This window comes from Pseudorasbora parva, chromosome 10, assembly GCF_024679245.1.
Source record: "Pseudorasbora parva isolate DD20220531a chromosome 10, ASM2467924v1, whole genome shotgun sequence".
NCBI classification, from domain to species: Eukaryota; Metazoa; Chordata; class Actinopteri; order Cypriniformes; family Gobionidae; genus Pseudorasbora; species Pseudorasbora parva.
In genome coordinates this window covers 22,636,338-22,656,899 of record NC_090181.1, presented here as the reverse complement: position 1 = coordinate 22,656,899, position 20,562 = coordinate 22,636,338, and the positions used below count along the sequence as shown (strand labels likewise).

The window sequence follows — 20,562 nt, the reverse complement described above, 5'->3', positions numbered from 1 at the left end:
AGTGTACTAAAATAAAAAAATCTAGCCTATTTCTGAAGGAAATTTTGTTCCAAAGTGACAGTTTTGGTAACACTATTTTACAGCGTCCGTTACATATGTTACATGTTACCATAGTAATAACACAGTAATGATTCATAATTACATGTAACTAACCCTCAACCAAATGCTAATCCTCCCATAACCCTATTGTAAGTAGGCCAAAATGCAATTAATACTACTCAGTAGGCTACTTAAATGTTTAGCTGTAACAATGACACTGTAAAATAAAGTGTAAAGAGTTTTCAACCAATGATGAAGAAAATCGAATGAAACAAACTCCATGAAACTATTGTTACAAGATCGCTGTACTTGTTTTTAGTTATTTGTGTGTTTTATATGGAATGTTTATCGCTGTATTTTTGTATTAATTTTATGTTTTTACTGTAGGCTATTACACCTGCTTCTTATGCTGCCTCTTGGCCAGGTCATCCTTGTAAATAAGAACCTGTTCTCAACTGACATACCTGGTTAAATAAAGGTATAATAATTGTCATATATGAATAATCTGCAGGAGCTGCTTTGGGGTAGTAGCCTATATGTTACTGTGTCATAACAAAATAATGTCTAGCTTAATTCACATTATGTAAACTCACAATTAATTTTAAAAACACAAGCACAAACCACTTAAGCATTTTAGAGCATTTTATTCTAAAATAACATGCCATCAGAAATTAAATTAAATTAAATTAAAGATGTACACATTTTTTTAGCTACCCTCTGTCCTGTGTTTTACCACATACGACCTTGGTATTCTTTATGCGGTCAGAAATATTTGGATTACTTTTTGCTAATATTTGTACTTTTCTGTATAATAATTTTATATGGCTACAAATGTGACACTTATTTTGGTCAAGTACTTTCAATTAATGAGTTAATTTAACTTAACCGCTTCATATTAACTATTTAGCTTGAAAGTGAAGTGTATAATATTGTATCACTGTAAGGCGTCTGCAGAGCAACTAAACCCATACAAAAACACTAAATGTAATCATATTGAGCCTATTTTGCCACGGGAAAGAATGTGGCTAAATAGACTTCGCCTATGAATGTAAATCCAGTGTTACATTATGGTTGGACCTCGGAGAGGGGCGGGCCGTTGAGTAGCACGTCACTGGCAGTGGAACAAGATGGGATCCCCCTCCCTCTCTCCCTCCCACCTTCTTCTTCTTCTTCACGCAGCACCTACTGCTTTTTAATAATCCGCCCACTGGCGCGCACGTCTCCAGCTTCGTATGCGCGACCAAAACGACCGGCCTCACCACAACACACTTACCCACTTCTGACGGGGATATATTACGCGATAGCGGGATTGTCAGGAGAGGCGTGTGTTATTTTGGCCTGGTTCGCGATCGCGTTAGATCGCGACGGCTCAGGATCGGACGAGCTACAAGTCTCCGTTGGAAAAAAAGAAGGAAGAAACACGGTGAGTTAACGTAGACTCAACAGAGCTTTTGATCCTTACTTTTCCCAGGGCCCTTCTAAGAACACCTTCCTTGTATGTTGACGTCAACTAGTCTGTATATAAATAATAACCGCCCACTGTGGACTAGGGGAATATATTTTCCACCAGAGTCGAGTGATCCTTTGCTGTGTAATCTCTTTTTAATCGCTTGCCTAGTCATCTGGACCAGCTCTACCGTTTCTGAAGGTAAAGAGGCGTTATGACACAACACACCGCCAGCTTTTGCCACGTATTAGTGGAAAGCATATTTGTTTGTGATTTCGATGGCCGTTGTAACGTAACAGTTAGTGTAATCGAGCGTAACGCTTTTCTTTTCACCACAAACGCGCTATTTACAAAAACCGCGAAAATAACCACAGGCTCAGTGCTGCCGAGTCTGGTGATAAAAAGTGTGTGAAAATAATTGTTAGAGGCTGTGTGGCCCACATGTTGCTCTCTGTGGTCGTTTACGACACATCTTAGTCCTATTAAAAAAACATTGCCCAAATATGCCACCGAAAAAAGATTTACAGTTACATTTTCGTCTCGCTTAATTCAAATGTTTTTTGTTTTTTTTGGATTCCTAGTACAGTTTGCTAATGTTAACCGTCTAGACATTTTATAGCCTACACAATAATAACGATTTTTGTATTTTTAAAGGCACAATATGTAAAATATTAACCAAATGTTTCCAATAATGTTTAAATCAAGATAAATAAGCAGTTTTTTAACCAGGACATGGACCGTGGCGTGCGTCACCTATCATGACATCATAAACTCATTAATACCCTTGATTTTCCGTTTTATTTTGTAGAAACCATGGAAACACCAAAGAAACTTTAATATATTATGCATTTTATTAGACAGATGAGCAGCTGTTTGGATATTATAATTGACACAAAACTAATCATAATTTAAAACAATAAGACTAATAAAAAACAATTTCATTTTCTTGATTTGCCTCAAGCACCATGTTTTACTAAGCCTAATAGCAGTGGTGGGCTGTCAGGGCCTTCTCTGCTGGCCCTGCCAAAATTAATTATATATATATATATATATATATATATATATATATATATATATACGTAGACTCAAGATCAGTCTATATATATAATATATATATATATATATTATATATATATATAAATATTTAATCGCGATTAATCGCATGATTGTCGTGAGTTAACTAGCGATTAATCACAATTTAATCACACATTTTTAGCAATTGTAGATGCATCTTAAATTAAGTTTAAATTAAGTTTTTAATACTCTAATCAACATGGGTATCAACAAATATGCATGCTTCATGCAAATGTACATTTATTATTAGTGAAACAATACTTATTTAATAATATTCAATAATACACCACAAAGACTAGACGTATCAAAGGTCATAAATGTTTATCAAAGAAATTGTTCATGTCTCTTAAGCCTAAACTTAAAAATTAAGAATAAGCAGTGATTTCTCTCATTTTAAGAATATAAGGGAGTTTTTACACTGGCAGTTTAATTCAGAGCAGGGCACAGTTCGTATGAAAAATTGGTAATGTGAAAGCTGTCTTGCGGACCTGACGAACCAGAACCACACCATACCTGGAGGAGGCCTGTAGGAATATAGTGCGGCCCCTTTAAGAGATCTGCGTTCCCTATTGAACTGCCGGTATTTTGTGTGTGTGTGTGTGTGTGGAACTGTGCCGCGATTCACCTGAACATTGTGAGTAACACAGACTCGGGAGCGCGCTTGTTCAGAAAAGTAACCTGTGCATTCGTTTTAGTCAATTGTAATGTATTTAGTTCAATAAAACACATGTATTGTAAGTGGTAATGGTGTTAATGATTTACCTCAGAATGAGCGAGAGTGAGCTTCAGTGCATCGCGCTGTGTTGCTCAGTGAAAAAACGCACTTTTCTTTCTTATAGACCTGGAGTCTAATAAAAGTTAAACAGAAAATATGGTAGCTTATGTAGGCAATAACTGCACTTTTGGTTTAGAATAGTAATGTTAATGTCAACCCTTTTCTTTCTCTGTTTATGTTTGCTGCTGCATCCTTTGCGTCTGACTGCTCTCACTTTTTCCAACTACGGGCTATGCCACGGATCAAACAGAAAATGCGTGCTGCGTTAACGCGCGTTAATAAATTTAGTGCCGTTAAAATGAATTTGCGTTAACTTTGACAGCCCTAATATATATATATATATATATATATATATATATATATATATATATATATATATATATATATATATATATATATATATATATAAATAAAATGTTACGATTATATTTCCAGAAATAATGTATTTATTTTTTGTGCAGCTGAGCTGTATTTTTCATATGTCATCATCTAAATGCATCACAGCTCCGAGGACCAGCACTGGTAGAATAGCTTGCCTTCCATTTAAGCTGCCATTTTCCATTGGACCATAGCTTTGACTGACGTGGGTCATCAGCCAATCAAATTTTGATGTGTAGTGATAGAACGACCCAGAGGCCCAGCGATGTGTCGGCGCGCTATCCCCTGCTGATGTCATCAGCCGTTTGAACTTTTCGCGGGTTGTGAGCGATCTATGTGAAATGAGATATGGCCTCCGCGGATGACGTTGCTGAGTGAACGCACAGAGTAGCATTATTACATAACTTTCAAAAAACTCAAATGTATAGGATTAAACAGCATAGCGCTACCCCACATATACCGGACCGACAAAAGCTGAAACGGTCATCCGCGGCATAATAAACGCTCTGCAAAATCGAGGCATCATCAAGCTACACCTTATAGCTACACTGAGTAACTTGTTTAGTTTATTCTTAGCTAAAAACACTTAGTTGTTTCAAAAATATATGTGCTCATTAATGTATATTTACTTCTAATAAGTTTATAATATGCCATTGAAAATACATACAGGTGAGGGGTTCGAATGCCGGTCTCCATGTTGTTCCTCCATCTTGAAAGTACATTAGCCAAAGAGGGACATACCCGTAAATTCAAGCTTCGCCTTTCATGTTTTAACATTTGATGGCACCGTGTTGAATGTGAAGAGGGGGATTGCCATGTTCATTTTGGACTAAATCGGCCACCGTAGGAGTTAAAACGAAATTGGAATTGAGAGGAACAGAAAGTAATATTCACTGGATGGTCAAATACCTTTTCACCGCTAGATGGGGGAAAATATCACACAGTGTAGCTTTAATACGCTTCTTCTAGTGGTGAAAAATTACATATTGTGGCTTTTAGTGTGAGTTTGTAAAAACGCGTTAAATAATGACAGCTCTTGGCTCCTCAAGCTAATACGATTTCTGTGTTCGTTAGTGTACACATTTAGCACAGTCGGTCACTGAAATGGATGTCTAGAAATTGATTTGAATAGGATTTCAAACAACCTATGAATGTTGCTTAAATTGATTTCAGATTTCATGTGATTTAGGGTGTACTCACACTAGCCAGTTTGAACCGTGCCCGAGTGCGTTTGACTAGTGTGAGTGCTCAGAACCGTGCCCGGGGTCGGCTCGATTAGCCGGCCCTGGCCCGCTTGGAAGAGGTGGGCCAGAGCACGGATCAGTTGGACTCGGGCGCGGTTCACATGCAGTGTGAGCGCTAACCGTGCTGGAGTCCGTAATCAAAGCTGCAAAGTCCTTGCTGCACTTCAGCTGGTACCTTGCAAACCTCATAATACGAGCAGCACGATTACGTGAACATTTTCGTGCCACTAAGGCGAAACATCTGTTTAACAACAGGCTGTGAGAGGGCTGTGGACCACCATGGACCAAACGACACAAAATTATCCACAAAGAAAACAGAGCGATGGACTCCATTGTGTTCAGAGAGCGCCGCTCTTTCTGTTTATCTTGAAACCGTCGCACCATAATGACGTAAGCGTGCTCCGGCACGAATGCTGAAACCCTCCTATGTGAGTGCAGGCCAGCGGGGGAGTGGGGAGGGGGGACAATCGTACTCGGGCCCGGTTCATGGCAACCGTGCCTAGTGTGAGTACACCCTTAAAATATAAAAAAATAAAAAATCAGATTTGAACTAGCTGTCTGTAGCCCTTTTGTTTACTAAAACATTGTTGGAAAAAGCATATACCAAAAAGTGAATGGATTTATTTAAAACAATATTTCACTATTGTTTTTTTACACAAATACTTTATGACCTCCTTTGGGTGGTTTCAAGCCAAGCCTAGGCCTATTGTTTCAGCATTGTTCTAAACCTGTATGACTTTCCTTCTTCCCATTATTTTCTTGGAATAGAAAAGGGAGATGTTAGAAAACCATTCACTTCTTTTCCATCCTTTTCCATGAACTCAAAATTAATAGTAACAGAGTCTGTTATTCTGGGTAACTTCTCTTTGTTTGCTCATACGGGTTTGTCTTACAACTTGAGGGTGAGTAATTAATAAGAAAAAGTATTAATTTTGGGGTAAAGTCCTTTGGGTCTGTTGAAACAAAAGTAGAAGGTAAAATATTATTTGTACTTGAATTCCAGTGAGCTTCTACATCCTCAAAGTTGATACTAGGACTTTGACCTTGTTCTTTCAGCTTTACATTGATATCTTGGAAGAGCTCATTGACCCCGTCAGAATGCTGTAAAATCACATTCTTGAACGAATAGTTAAATCAATTGGTCTTAAGCTAGATAGTAAATTGCCTGATCTTTTTGATGGCATGGAAGGGAAGGCTGAATAAAATCAAGTCAGAAGTTTTCCATGGTTTGTGTTGTGACCATGTGTGGCCAAAACCACTTAAAAAAAATCTCCCTCAGGAATGACTTAAAACTGGGCCACATCATGGAAGTCATAGTGAGGAAAAATGTGTTTCTAAATACTGGGAAGGAGAGCAGAGGGCGATAGAAACATTTGTGTTTATAGGCGTGTTTCACATATAGGCCTATAAAGGAAGTTATAAATCACGGGTCTCTGGTGAGACGTTGTTACTCCACATATTTATGTAACCCTAAACAAGTCAGATGTGATGTAAGATTAAGAAACTGGTGATTCATCTGGTTTTGCAATCTATGGGGATGTGGAGTCTTTTTGACATGTCTTCAGTTTCTTTCATGCTCCACCCTTTCTCTTTCTGTGTTTCCAGTTTCTCTTTCTTTCTTTCTGTCTTTGTTTTGCTTTTGTACTCAAACGCACGCCCTCTTGTTCCTGTTTTTTACTTTCATACAATTTGTCCTACTTAAAGTGAAATGTCTCACCGTCTAATTATAGGAAGAGGTCATCAATATCCCAAGGAGGTTAATAACAACATTCACAAGCAGGGCTGTCCCTTAAATTTATGGAGCCCAGGACCATTTTTTTTAATTGGTGGGCTCAATGAGGAGACTTTGTATCATAGAAGACATTTGTAGGTCCCCCTCGTTGTCCCCGATCACAAGTGTGTGTGTGTGTGTTTGTGTGCGTACGTGTGTGTGTGTGCGTGTGTCGGGGGGCAGTTTTAGTTCTGTCCAGGTGGGTTGTAGTCATTTCATCTTTGAAGCGAAGTCTTTCATGGCTTTTGTCTGCCATGAGTGTGTTCGGTTCTCTTGATTTAAAAAAAATATTTATTATGTATTTATTTTTTAGTCCAGACCAAAAAAGAAAATAATAGTTATAATTAGTCCTGGTTCGCTTGGCATTTATACTGTCATTTTTAAGACCGAACCAAGATACCAAAAAATAAAATAAAAACTATTTTGCAATGGAACTTACCGAACATCCAAAGCAATGCTGTTTTCTGGTCTAAATGCGCTTGTTATATGTGTGTACGTATGATGGCATTTAGACCAACTGAAAACTTGTGAAGAGTTTATAAAATATGTTGAGTCAAAACTAGGGATGCACCGATCATGATTTTACATGGCCGATTCCGATACCAATTTTTTAAAAGCAAACTGGTCGATTCTGATACTGATTTTATTTTAAGCAACAAATAATAAAGAAAGTATACATGAACAATAGGGTTTTTTTTTGTGGTATTTAATAGGCCAAATTGGCTTTTGGCCAATGAAAACAAGTTTGCAATCTGAAATTAATGGGAAATTAAATTAGGTTGAACCTATGTAAAAATTAACACTAACTTCTAACAACTGCATATTCTGCAATCCAAACAACAGAATCAACATATGTTTTTAAATTCAGTGTAAAGAAGAAAAAAAGTCTTTACCAGTTATATAAAATAAAATAATTAAATTAAATAATAAAAAAAAAAGTATATAAATACATTGTTCCAAACTGTTAAATCAAATAATGTTTAGTGCAAAAAAGAAAAGAAAACAGATGCTACATCAGGTGCTTTTTAATTCCTTAACTGATAGAATTTCACTTCAAAAGTGCATGGATGTTCTTCTTTATAAACAGAAGCATTGCGGCTTTCTCAGAAGTTAGTCTGTTTCGTTTCTCATCCAACACGTGAGAAGCTGAGCTGAAAAAAGCGCTCATTATCTACACTTGTGCACAGCGCAGAGAGGTAAGCTTGCGCAACTTCAGCGAGTGCAGGAGAGGGGCTCTTATTTGTGCGGCAGTACACCAACGTCTGTTCGCTTCTTGGTATCTGTGCTTCAGACAGGTAGCTCTGCATTTCCAGTCCTGCGCGATATTGCAAAATACTTCCACACAAGTGCCATGTTCGCGAATGATTGCAATATAAGCGTATGTGGATTGTGCAAGCAGGCGCACTTCCTGAAAAATTGGCGGAAAGAAAGAAGAAGAAAAAACAGCCGGTTGCCGGTAGCGCTAGAAGCAAAAACCGTCCGGTTACGTTTTTTGGCCGGTCAACCGGTGCATCCCGAGTCAAAACACAAAACAGCGCCAGGAATTCCTCCGTTGCACAAAAAAAAGATGACAGCGAATTCTGCCTTTTTTAGGGTCGCATCGGGTGACCACGTCCTGTCCTTTTTGGTTTGCTTAGATGTCTATGGCCAGTGTTTTATTGCATATTTCTGTCGAACCCCACCAGAGTTTGTTTGTAACCGTAATAAGACTCAGCTTTTCAGTGGTTTCCGTCTGCTTGTTTGGTCCGCACTAGGGCTACAGCAATCGATTATTTTAGTAATCGAATATTCTACCAATTATTCTATCCCTCTCTCATTTCTGTCAGTATTATATAAGCTATTTATTTGTTGTAAAGTGTAATAATCATCTCAGAAAAAAAAAATCTTCTGTCAGGCGCAGTTAAATTAAAAACTGCCTTGGGCAATATACGCTGTCCTTATTCCAACATTATCTTCATAACTTACTAAATAAAAAGTTTACCCCTCAGAAAAATGAGCTTTCCTCTCTTGTCAACATGAGCGCGGCGTGCGCTGTCACGTCATGTAAAGGCGCACACTTAAAAGTAATCGGTCAGGTCGTTATACATGGTGAAAAATATAGACTGTAAAAAAAAAATAATAACGAGTATGGAAGAGATTCAAGCTGTGCTGCTTTTGCTGGTTATGTATAGTTTTACTAAAGAGGTAATTAACAACGACAGAAAAGAGCACTAATATGCAGATTCAGCAGCATATTCAGAAAGCTTGTAAAGCTAGATTTAAAATGACAATGTATATTATTATCAGCTATTACGGACATTGAACGTGAGATGGCTGAGATGAACGCGCACCATCAGACAGAGAGCACAAGACTGATATTTACTGAACGCAGACCGAAAATCGCAAAAGACTTTAAAAAAAACAGGTTGAAATAAAATACTGCGTGAGCTAAACCATGCATGTTCAGCATCCAAGTCCCGCCCTTGAAAGTTCCTGAACTTTGAAAAAGTACAACCTCGCGAGCAGGGCCGTTTGGAGGGGGAAATATTTACCCGGAACTTCATTTAGACCCTGGTTCCTGCGGTCTAAACACACCGAGTACCACCCCAAAGTTCCTGGTTCCTGGGTAAAGTTCCTGCGGTCGAAACGTGGCTATAGTGAGTGACCTGGGCTTAGTGGGCTAAGCTAAATGCTATCAGAATGTCACGTCATAAATGACGTCTGTTATAGGACAACTTAGTTTGAATAAAAAATGCATTAACAGTCTGACAGTCATAAACAGGACTCAGGCCACAGCCTGTATGGAAAAATAAATTGTTAACTTAATGTTTGAAACAGCAGGTTATCCACTTAATCGATATGAAGTGCCTCTATGCAGTCATCACAGGTTTCAGTTTGTCTACCGCATCAGATGTCGACGCCGTCCTCTCCAGCAGCTGAAATTTGTTTACGGATGCCATAGCAAGTCTCAACGGCCACCAGGACTTATACATAAAAGCTATTCATTTGTTGTAAAGTGTAATAATCATCTCAGAAAAAATAAACTCTAATGCCAGGCGCAGTTGAAGTAATTGATTGTTTGCTTAAATGTGTAGGTTTAGGGACAGTGTAATTATGCCAACATTATCTTCATAACTTCTTACGAAATAAAAAGTTTATCCCTCTCTTGTCAACATAGCTTGGTGCATGTGAGCACGGCACGCGCTGTGTACGTCATATAAGGACGCACACTCAAAAATAATCTGGTCAGGTTGTGTACATGGTGAAGCATGTTGGTGTATTTACGTGCCAATTTTGCTAAGAGCAGATAGTGCGTTTCATTGTCTCTCCACCATGCTAGTTGATTAGCCGTAGAGTCATTTGTCTGTTCTTAGAGATAGCGATCTGATCGGTAAAGGGGCAGAGATTTCAGACCTCCGTTTATTAAGATGATGATCTCCAAGATTTCTCTTCTTGGTAGGGGGTGGTGCACAGACATCTCCCGAATCATCTCCAGCAGCCTCCGAAGCACCACTAACTCCGCCTCCGTTTCTCTCGTCAGCTGATTCAATTTCCCCCTGGAGTGCATCTTTTTTTTTATGTTTGTAAAAAATATTTTAATAACATGGTTTTGCGGTTATAGAGTTCTAATGACGGTGTTTAACTATAACCGTCGGTCTCATGGTTATATACTAACCGTCACACCCCTAGTATGTATCAACTCGTTTTAGTTAAGGGAATAGTTTAATATGAAAAAGCGGTGAAGTATCCCTTTAAGGCAAATTATTTTACAAGGAATCGTTTCAGCCCTAGTCCGGTTAGGATGGCAGCGTTCACACTTAAAGTCTTAGTTCACTTCAGTGCTCATGTCTTTCTTTCTTCAGTCGAAAAGAAAGTGTTTTTTTTTTTTTTTTTTTTAGGAAAACATTCCAGGATTTGTCTCCATATAATGTATTCAATGGCAGTCAACGTGTTGAAGGTCAAAATGAATGCCATTTCGAAGGGCTTCAGAAGCTCTGCACGATCCTAGCCAAAGAATATGGTCTTATCTAGCGAAACCATGAAGCGTGACTTCAATGTTGTTGTTCTTCAGTACGTATGATGTCATCTTTGTCGGAAAGTTCACACACCTGGGCGTCACGTACATGGAAGTAAAACATGAAACGTAATATCTTTTCGAACAAAGAAAGACATGAGCATCTTTGATGAGATGGGAGTAAATTATCAGGAAATTAACATTTTGTGTGCTTGTCTGTGTAAGAGATTCGACGAATGCAGTGGTTCAATATTTGTGGGTCAGTCTCTTCTTTATTTTTGCTTAAAATATCACTATATTATCGTATCATGAGTTCAGTATTGCGATTTGTATCGAATCGTGACATGAGTGTATTGTTAACCCTAGAGCACCCCCATAGACTAAGTACGGTACACATATTTTGCAGTTTTCATTGTCAGAAGTTGTGAATGGTACCCTAATTCCGAACCGTACCATACCACTTTTTTGGCACCCTTGTATTGGCAAACCTAGCTCAGTAGTCCGGTACTAAAGGGTGAAGCTAGACTCACTGCAGAACGTTGATTGGTTAACAGAGAATCGTCACTTGCAAGTGCATTTTCGGCTGTTTATTTAATTTTTTTTGTACACTGCAGCCTTGACTCAAACAAAGTGTCTTTTCTTGTGACAACAGCCATTTGCAGAGAAGCAAGAACAAGATTTGATGTATGTCGTCCATTGTTGTTTACTGTGTTGCTGTCTTCTTCGTGTGAGAATGACGTTGATCGCTACACCACACCTATCATAAGCGTACTGGTGAAAACGCAAGCCGGATCTGTCCCCGGTTTACTGTCCCGAATCGGACTGTACTGTACTGAATTATACCGCATCACTTGCAATACCTTGCAATCATGTTTTTATGAATGTTAGATAAGCTTCTATCAGTGCATTTAGATGGCAGGTGGTGTTTTGATGTGGTTTTAAGTGCAAGACTCTGGAGTATTCCAGCTGTGTTTTCAAGCAGTTAATGCACTGATTACACACTTCACTTAATCACATGCATAAAAATACACAATTACTGCACTCAATGCATACGTTAAATATCAGAATTTAATCGTATTAACAAGATGTGCGGGCACAGGGTGAGTATAATAATGTAATAATAACTTTAAAGCTTTAAACTTGTTTTGGGAGACCCAAACGCCCTTTGTTTGTGGCACAGACTGTTCTTGTCATTTTAATTATAAAGATTACACTTAACTGAAATATCTTTTACACACTAACGGCTACTTGGTTTTAGGGATGGCGAAAACTAAAAATGTTCTTGACCGACCACCGAGCCTCATTAGCCGGTTGAAACCGGTTAACCAATTAGTTTAAAATACGCTGCGCTATTTGAAATAACAGCCACGAGCCGCGCCTGCAATTTCGCAACTCTGACGCATCTCTCTGCCGCTCTGCCTCCCGCTCTCACACACACACACACACACACACAAACACACACACACACACACACACTGTCCCGGTGCCGCCGCCTCCCTTTCACTTACGTCACTTTTTAAAAATCCTCTACAGTGTGAAAAATGAGTCCTGCAAACGCGCCGCCAAGGAGCTTGTTTGTAATCGGAGGACAAATGGCTCCTTAGTTTCAAAATGGTTAGGGTACAAGGTGATCGCGTTGAAAATAAAGGCATATTGTCTAGTGTTAGAAGCTCATTTGAAATATTGCCGCGGCTCATTTAAGAAAATGACAACTTCGAAGAGACGCTGCTTTAGTTTGAGGTAGTGCTAACAAGGAAAAAGAAAGATGATGATCAACACCTTATGTGTTACCACTGAAATGTAGATGTAATATATTTCCTAATGTAAGCCCATCTTATGGAGAATGCACGCTTCATACTGTCGTCTGCCCTGGCTCTAACCTCGAGTGTTTTAGCCTGTTTACTTTTTGCAAACCTTGTGAGCACGCAAACCCAAACGCTGTGACCTCGCGCCAAATGTTTTTATTGGTTTATGAAGTACAAACAGGCAAGTTATGAAAAATTGAGTGAGGGATTTGTTCACTTCACACAAAAAGATTTTGGAATGAGATGGCTAACTGTAGTACTGTTTAGTCCAGTCTATAATAGCCTAATCACTTTTTTATAGTAGAGATAACTATTTTTTTTAAACTTATAACTTTGATCGGTTAACGTTGATACGGTCAACCATCGGTCAAATGGTCATCGGTTAACATCCCTACTTGGTTTCAGTTTGACAGTGTGGATGTGTTTAGTGTTTTATTATGCTGTGGGGGAAAACGAAGAATAAATAGTGGAAGCCAAAAACATTCTTTTTCTGATACATTAATGTTACTGGATGTATTTTATATTCAAATGAATTGTTTAGTATTACAAACTAAATGAACAGAAACCAAACGTATGAGAAAAAAGTATAAAAAAGAGAACAAGGAGGAGAAATTTGTAAATGTGGGGTAGGGAAATAAAATTTAAGGAAGTGCTTTGTGGTTGAGTTAAAAAAATGTGAACGTGTGACCTTCAGGGAGGAGTCGTGCTTTTCATGTGGAGGTCAGATTGTTCCTGCTTACGGGGTGGTTATGAGAACATGCATACTAATAAGATAAATGTAAAAATTAAAATGCAAATATAAAACAGGCAGAGCTGAGGTTATGAGAGTTTGTACCCGATGTTGCAGGTGTTTAGAGGAGCTAGGATGGATGAGAACATTGGACAAGGTCACATTAAAGGAGGAGTACATGTTTTGCATAACGGCAGTTACATTGTTTTTCATTTCAAGAAAATAACGGATTGTATTTTGGTGAAGAGTAGCAGCTGCTCCTTCTCATTATACACACACAGGTGGGGTGAGGTAATAAAAAACCTTGTGGACAATATCAATAGACAACTTGAGATTTATGAAACTTTTTCTTTGAAGAAATACAAAAAATGATGCATAGTCCACAATAGTCCATCTATATGGTTGTGTCAGGAGTAATCCTGTTTGTAACAAAGATATTGGGTCAAAAATCTCCCTGTATGAGTTTTTGTCTCATATTTATATCATGATATGGTTAAAGGAGTAGTTCACTTTAAAATGAAAATTACCCCATTATAATTGACTCATCCTCAAGCCATCCTATGTGTATATGACATTCTTTTTCAGACGAATACAATCAGAGTTATATCTATAATTATCCTGACGCTTGGCAGTGACAGGGTCCATTGCGTTTGAAGCTCAAAAGTGCATCCATCCATCATAAACATACTCCACACGGCTATGGGGGGTTAATAAAGGCCTTCTGAAGCAAATTTATGGGGTTATAAGAAAAATATCTATATTTAAAACTAGGGCTGTGCTATATATCGAAATTATCAAAATATGCAAATGTACATATCGCAATATGCATATCACAACAGCAGGCAATATCTGAATAATTTTAATTGGCTACTTCAACATTGTGAAAAGTGTACATTTTAGGTCGACATATATCAGAGAATAGACTGGGCACATGACTGTTATGTGTTATGTGACTTGCTTGATGTTAAAAAGAGTTAAAACAACTCCCTTCAGTCTCGCACTGTCTGACACACAGACGCACCGAGACATGCGCACAAGTCGTTGCTCTTGAAAGCGTGTGATCTCTTCAATTATGTTTTGTTTCTTGTTACACACTTAAAACTGTCAACACACAAATTTATGTCAAAATTGCTGTCTTGATGAGTATTCATGTAAACTCAGTCGGCTATGCTTTAAGTGAACGATATCAGTCGGGGAAAGAAGCTGAATGCTTGTCAATAGGATCCGTGCATTAGCTCTTAAAGTGACAGGCGGCTAATACAGTAACTGCCGTTGTCTGTCAAACAACAGAAGAACAAGAAAAAAAATCATTCTGTGCTCTTGGCTGAATAACCTTTGTAGCTTTATCATGTATCGGTGTATATTTAATTAATGTTAAGATATTTAATAACACAGATCAATTAAAATAACAAAAATAATCATTCACCCTTACTTCAAGTGTCTTTGTTTACCTTGATGTTCTTAATGTTCAGTTTTAGGTTGATAAAACTATATATTACCAAGTCAAGCAAAGCGTTTTTGGTATTTCAATTTTTGCATTATAATATTGTTTGTGTACATTGATGTTAAAATTATATTGTCAGATTTATGACATTAGTTTTTGCTAAAACACTGCTGGTCACTTTCAGAAGTTGCAGCGATGCTTTCTTGTCCCAGAAAGAATGTGAAATAAATAATAGCATTCTCAGTTTTTAAATACTTTTTAAAAATATAATTTAAATCGATTTTAAACACTAATAGCAATATTTTATCGCACATCGTATTTTTCTTCAATATCGCACAGCCTTATTTAAAACTTTATAAAGTAAAAGTTTGAATGCTTGTATCTTCTGAATGCAATTTTTTAGCTTCTCGATAAGCTTTAGGCTAAAATATTCATACTAAAAGCCAAATTACTTGATTTCATGGGGACTAAAAAACCCATTGAAGTGTTAGTTGTTAGTTCACCCAAAAAATAATATATTTTGTCATCATTTACTTTGAAATTGAAACATCAGCAAAAAAATGTTGAATCAAATCAAATGAAAAAAAATTCTAAAGATATTTGTTGTAGTATCTATTCTTATCTCTATGTCTTATGTCTTATCTCTATCATACAACTTACTTGAAGGGGGTTCACGTCCAGTTTTTAGGAACTAGGAAGCTTGAATTAATGAGCGTTCTGAGAGCACGCAAAGACTGCACAAGGCATTTTCAAATAAGCTTGAGGACTCGCTTAGCTGGATCAGGTGTGTTTAATTAGTGTTGAATCTAAACTCTGCAGGTCTCTCGTCCCCCCCACCCCCTACCGCCGACCTAATACATAAATAAAAATAAACACAACAAAAATAGCATCTATGGCAGATTCAGGTTTACGGTGCTATGTAAAGGTACACGTTTGTGAGGAGGATGTGGGCTGTAGATGTAGGGCAGGAGAGCAGGGAGAGCACAAAATGGTGTTAATGTTTTAGTCTTTGAATCGCTAATGAATAAATTTGTGCGATAAGGAGTCACGGAGACTGACACTGACGACGTCTCCTATCGGAAAAATCCACATACGCTTGGAGAGCACAGTCAGAGATTCTAGTAGATGGTTTGCTTTTCTTCTCTAAAGAAACATTTGCTTTCCCACTGCCAAAAGCTAGAGCTTGTGGGAAAGTAGAGAAACTAAAGCTCTCATGGATAGAATTGCTCTGTGATTATGGTTACACTGGTTCATACACCTGCGTCTTCCATAAATGACCCCTTAACAGCATGCTGCATGAACTTTGATTTGGAGTCTTAACATATTGAATATTCACATATTGGGCTTTACTGCGCACTCTGGCAAAATTAAAAAAAGATAATTAGATAAGCACATTATGTCATCTATTAAATTAAATTTAAAATAGTGTAAAAAAAGTGTTTTCAGATAAATGTAAAACAATTAAAGGATAAAGTTCACAATTTATAAAAATGCTTAAAGGAATACTCCACCGTTTTTAGAAATAGGACTTATTCAACCTCTTTCCTACATTTAGATATGTGGGCAAAATGCATTTTTGTCTCAGTGCATGCATTGTTTTAGTTTGATCACTTTTACTCGGGACATTCTAGCTAGCAACATAGGATTCCATTCATGATGCTAAGCTAAGCTAGCGGCGACCCTGCCAAACTAAAACAATGCATGCCGAGACAAAAATGCATTTGCCCACATATCTAAATGTAGGAAAGAAGTTGAATAAGTCCTATTTCTAAAAACGGTGGAGTGTTCCTTTAAGACTAAATAAAGACTTAAGATAATTTTAGAGAGAACTGTATCCATAAAAAAAGAATAGTATGATCACTAACTCCACTAAACTTACGCAACTAACCCAACACTGTTTCTGGGTATGTTATACAGTTTTTATTTCCTAACATGTGAATTAAACGATAAAAGTCTGAACTAAACCAAGAGTATGATGTCAACTATATTGTATTTCTATCATTCAAAAATGACTAATAGAATTGGGTTGGCAAACAAATTACTTGTACTGTCATGTGCATTTAACTGTTTGTAAAATGTAAATATTAACCAAATTGTCCCGTTGTAAGCAAACCTTTCTTTTCCAGCTAGTGCGCTTACTGTGAGTAAAGGCAAATGGCTATTCATGACTGCCGTGTTTTGTCATCTCTGCCAACACTGATAATTAAGCCAAGAGAGAGTCCTTAGCTGTTCTGTTTGTGCTATTGCATGACTAACTGCAGTTAGTAAAGGCATCAATGTGTTCTGTTTGGCTATGAAAAGTCCTTTATTCTTGTGTGGTAGCAGGTGTATTTTCCATATGAAAATGGTTTCACCAATGACACGCATTACCAGTTTCCACCTTACCGTCAGCTGCTGCATAATAAAGAATGGATAATATTGTTATGATGTAGATTCAATGTACATTAGATTTGCTTGGATGCACATATGTGTAGTGTCCTTGTATGTGTGTGTTCTGTAAATATTTGCCACCTTCTGTGAATAGGAACTGAGCCAGGTGTGTTAAGAGGCAATGTTTGTTTTAAGATGATACAAAATGAGCGGTGATCAACTGTGCAGCTATACACAAATACAGTATCAAGCCTGTATGACATTACATTTCTACTATGATGCTTATTCAGTTTTAGCCTCAAACTTGCATTGACTTTCAAATTAATTTACCTTATTTATTTTTTTAAGAATTCTCAGTTTTGGGCTTCTCTTCAACCTAGATTTTTATTACATACTATAAAAATGTCATAAAATACATTTTACGTTTCACAGAATTTTGTGGAATTTTAAAATAGCATGATGAAATTGTATGTCATGAGATTCCTTTTCATAAAACTACAAAAAACATTGAATTACATTAAATTCAGTTGATTAGTTCCTTGATTCAGTAACTATCAGGCAGTGAAACCTTGATCAATGTAAGGATCAGATCCTTAATTCAGTTTCATTTTTAAGATTTTAAAAAGACAGTTTTAAAGAATCATCAGCATATAGGCTGTTTTTTTTATTTTTTATGGTCATATCATTAATTTATGGAGATCCACTGTAATGGCTGACATGACACCCTCAGGGAAAAAAATAGTGTTACAATCAAGCGGCAACCTCCCGCGATCTCTCTTGAAGCCAATACAGAAGTAATGTAAACTGCAATTCCTCAACTGGCCACTAGGGACAGGCTCCAGAAGGGAGCAGAATCTCATTGAGCCCCATGTTAAAATTCTCAACTTTAAAGCAGAAAAAAACATGTTTACAGCCTGGTACAAATTGTGGTTTTGGCTTATAAGGCTAATTTTGATCTTCATGACAACTCTGAGGGGGGTGAATTTTTTTATAACTCATTCGTTTACGTTATATAAAGCCTTAAGGTTCTGCATAATTAAGGGCGTGGTTACAAGTGGATAGCCATTTATCCACCTTCTATAATTATTGCGTCACCTCCGCTCCGCGCACATCCCGCCTTTTGCCATTTTCTGTTATCCGGGAGTGACACGCGTTGACTCGCTCACAAGATGGCAACGCCCAGCTCGACCATACTTTAAGCTTCAGAACGGCTTATCGGTATCCTATGGGTGACGTCACAGACACTACGTCCATATTTTTTTACAGTCTATGGTTACAATATATTTGAAATTAAAATGTAAAGAGTTTTCTGACAAGAGGATGAGCAATGGAAAATGTCTGAATAAAAAAGAGGAAGACATACGGTCTAGAGAGGTGAGGAGTGAAAGCCATGTTTGCAAAAGTTTTATTGGAATATTGTGTTGTTGTGTTCAGTGTTTATCAGTCATGTAGGTTTTTTATTGGACTGTCAGCTGTACTGAAGTCAGTATTGTTCATCCGCATGGGTGTTCTTGCACAAGCTGGCCAACATCCACGTGATTTTATTTTTCTGCATCAGATAATGTCGCTTTTCCATTTATGGTGGTTTTGGGCGTCACCACTTTGTAAATTTTTTGGGGGAAAGGCTGTGCATATGATTTGTGTACAAAGCATCAGCAGCAGTGTTAAATGTGACCCTGGACCACAAAACCAGTCATAAGTTGCACAGGTATATTTGTGGCAATAGCAACCATACATTGATTGGGTCAAAATTATGTTTTTGTTTGTTTGGTTGTTGTTGTTGTTTTGCAATTCCAAATATTATTAGGATATTAAGTAAAGATCATGTTTAGGGCTGCAATAACTAGTCGATAACATCAATAATCGATTAGTTGGGTCTGCCACCAACTTCCAAAGTTTTGTCAAACGCAGGTCAGACAGACAGAACACCGTCAAGGGTCAATATTAAACAATCAGCAGAAAAACATTCATTTATCTGCGATTGAATGTTACATTTAGGTTTAAAAGTTAACATTTTATGAGAGTATAGTAACTGTAAAGGGATAACAGCGTGTAATTGAATTAGACGTGCCGATTTTCGATAATGCGATTTATCACGATAACGAATATGCACGATATTGTTATCGTGGGCACTTTAAAATATCGTAAATAATAATTTATTAACAATTTATAATTTTTTTATAATGCACTCAAGAATACTTTGCCCATCAACCGTATAAACGCTCAACACCGCTGTATTCGGAGTCAAAGGGACACGCGCTCAACCAGACGCGCTGCTGAAGTGCCGCTCAGTGACAGCAGAGGGCGCTGATGAACTGCAGAATGTCACGGTTACCCCGGAAACCAGCAAACAAACAAAAAACGCGTGTAGTTTTTGTTCATCACAGCACCAAATACTTAATACTTAAAGACTTAATAGGCTATTTATTTTCAAACTTAAACATTTTTATGTTTTAATCTGGACTAGGCCATAAAAGGCACTAAAGACATTTTTACAAAGCCCATCTCACTACAGTGGCTCTACAATAATTTTATAAAGCATGCAACGAGATTAGTTTGTAAAGGGTCCTCTTGTTGTAAACTTTGTATTTAAACTGGGTAATTAATGTAGTAGAAATGTGTATTTTTTTTTAAATTTGGTGCCTTCTAGACTGGGAAAACACAGAAAATGTATTTTTGTTTCATGGGGATTAAAGACAACAAATCCCAGAATTCACTTGCTTTTCTGCCCTACGAGGCCACTCCCAAAGCCACCGCTGGATTACTGGATCACTTTCCCACCGTGTTCTTTTTCATAGCATCTTTTAGTTCAGTTGTTAGAGAACTGACACTACAATTATGGGGGGGTGGGGGAGCATGATCATTCAAATATACTCCCGGGTTTCTACTGATACAAAGCCATATGCTAAATCGTTAAAGTAACCCTTTAACAGGATCATGTTGAAGTTTAACTGCCTAAGTTAAAATTTTACTTTTTAAAATGCAAAAAGATATTTCAAAGAAGGAAGTGTTTCGGTGCTGTTAATACACAATGGGATGTAACATGATAACTAGGAAACAAGATGAGCTGATGAATGTAGCAGAACCGGTTAAGTGATATTATAATGTTTGAGGGCTGAGAGAAGTAAAAAAAGAAAAAAAGACACTAAAATAACATTTTAGAATAGAACAAGAATACATACTGTGGAAAATGGAAAACGTATTTATTTTTTTACCCACAGGTCAGTTCACTAAAAGCAGCAACACAGATTTATATCGCTGCTAAAAGAATGAAAGCTAATGGTTGGCTGGTCATCTGACAAATGTCCTGTGGTTATTTGGCATACTTTCCAAGTTGCTATTTACTTGTTGTTGTTGTTGTTGTTTCTTAATGCTGACTGGTTGTGAGAGTGTATTTTTTCCCTAAGATGATTTAATAACCAAAGGTCTTCCAGACATAGTGTTGAGTCAGACTTTTAATCTCTCTCTCTCTCTCTCTCTCTCTCTCTCTC

At 37.4% G+C, this 20,562-nt stretch overlaps 1 protein-coding gene across 1 annotated transcript in view; it reads left to right on the top strand.

Annotated features, from left to right (window-relative positions):
• The first annotated feature begins 1,187 nt into the window (after nucleotides 1–1,187).
• Nucleotides 1,188–20,562, top strand: part of sgms1a (sphingomyelin synthase 1a) — a 28,709-nt gene continuing 9,334 nt past the window's right edge. Inside the window, exon 1 of the mRNA XM_067455552.1 lies at nucleotides 1,188–1,462. The gene's annotated coding sequence lies outside the window, so the exon portion shown is untranslated. The remainder of the gene's footprint in view (nucleotides 1,463–20,562) is intronic.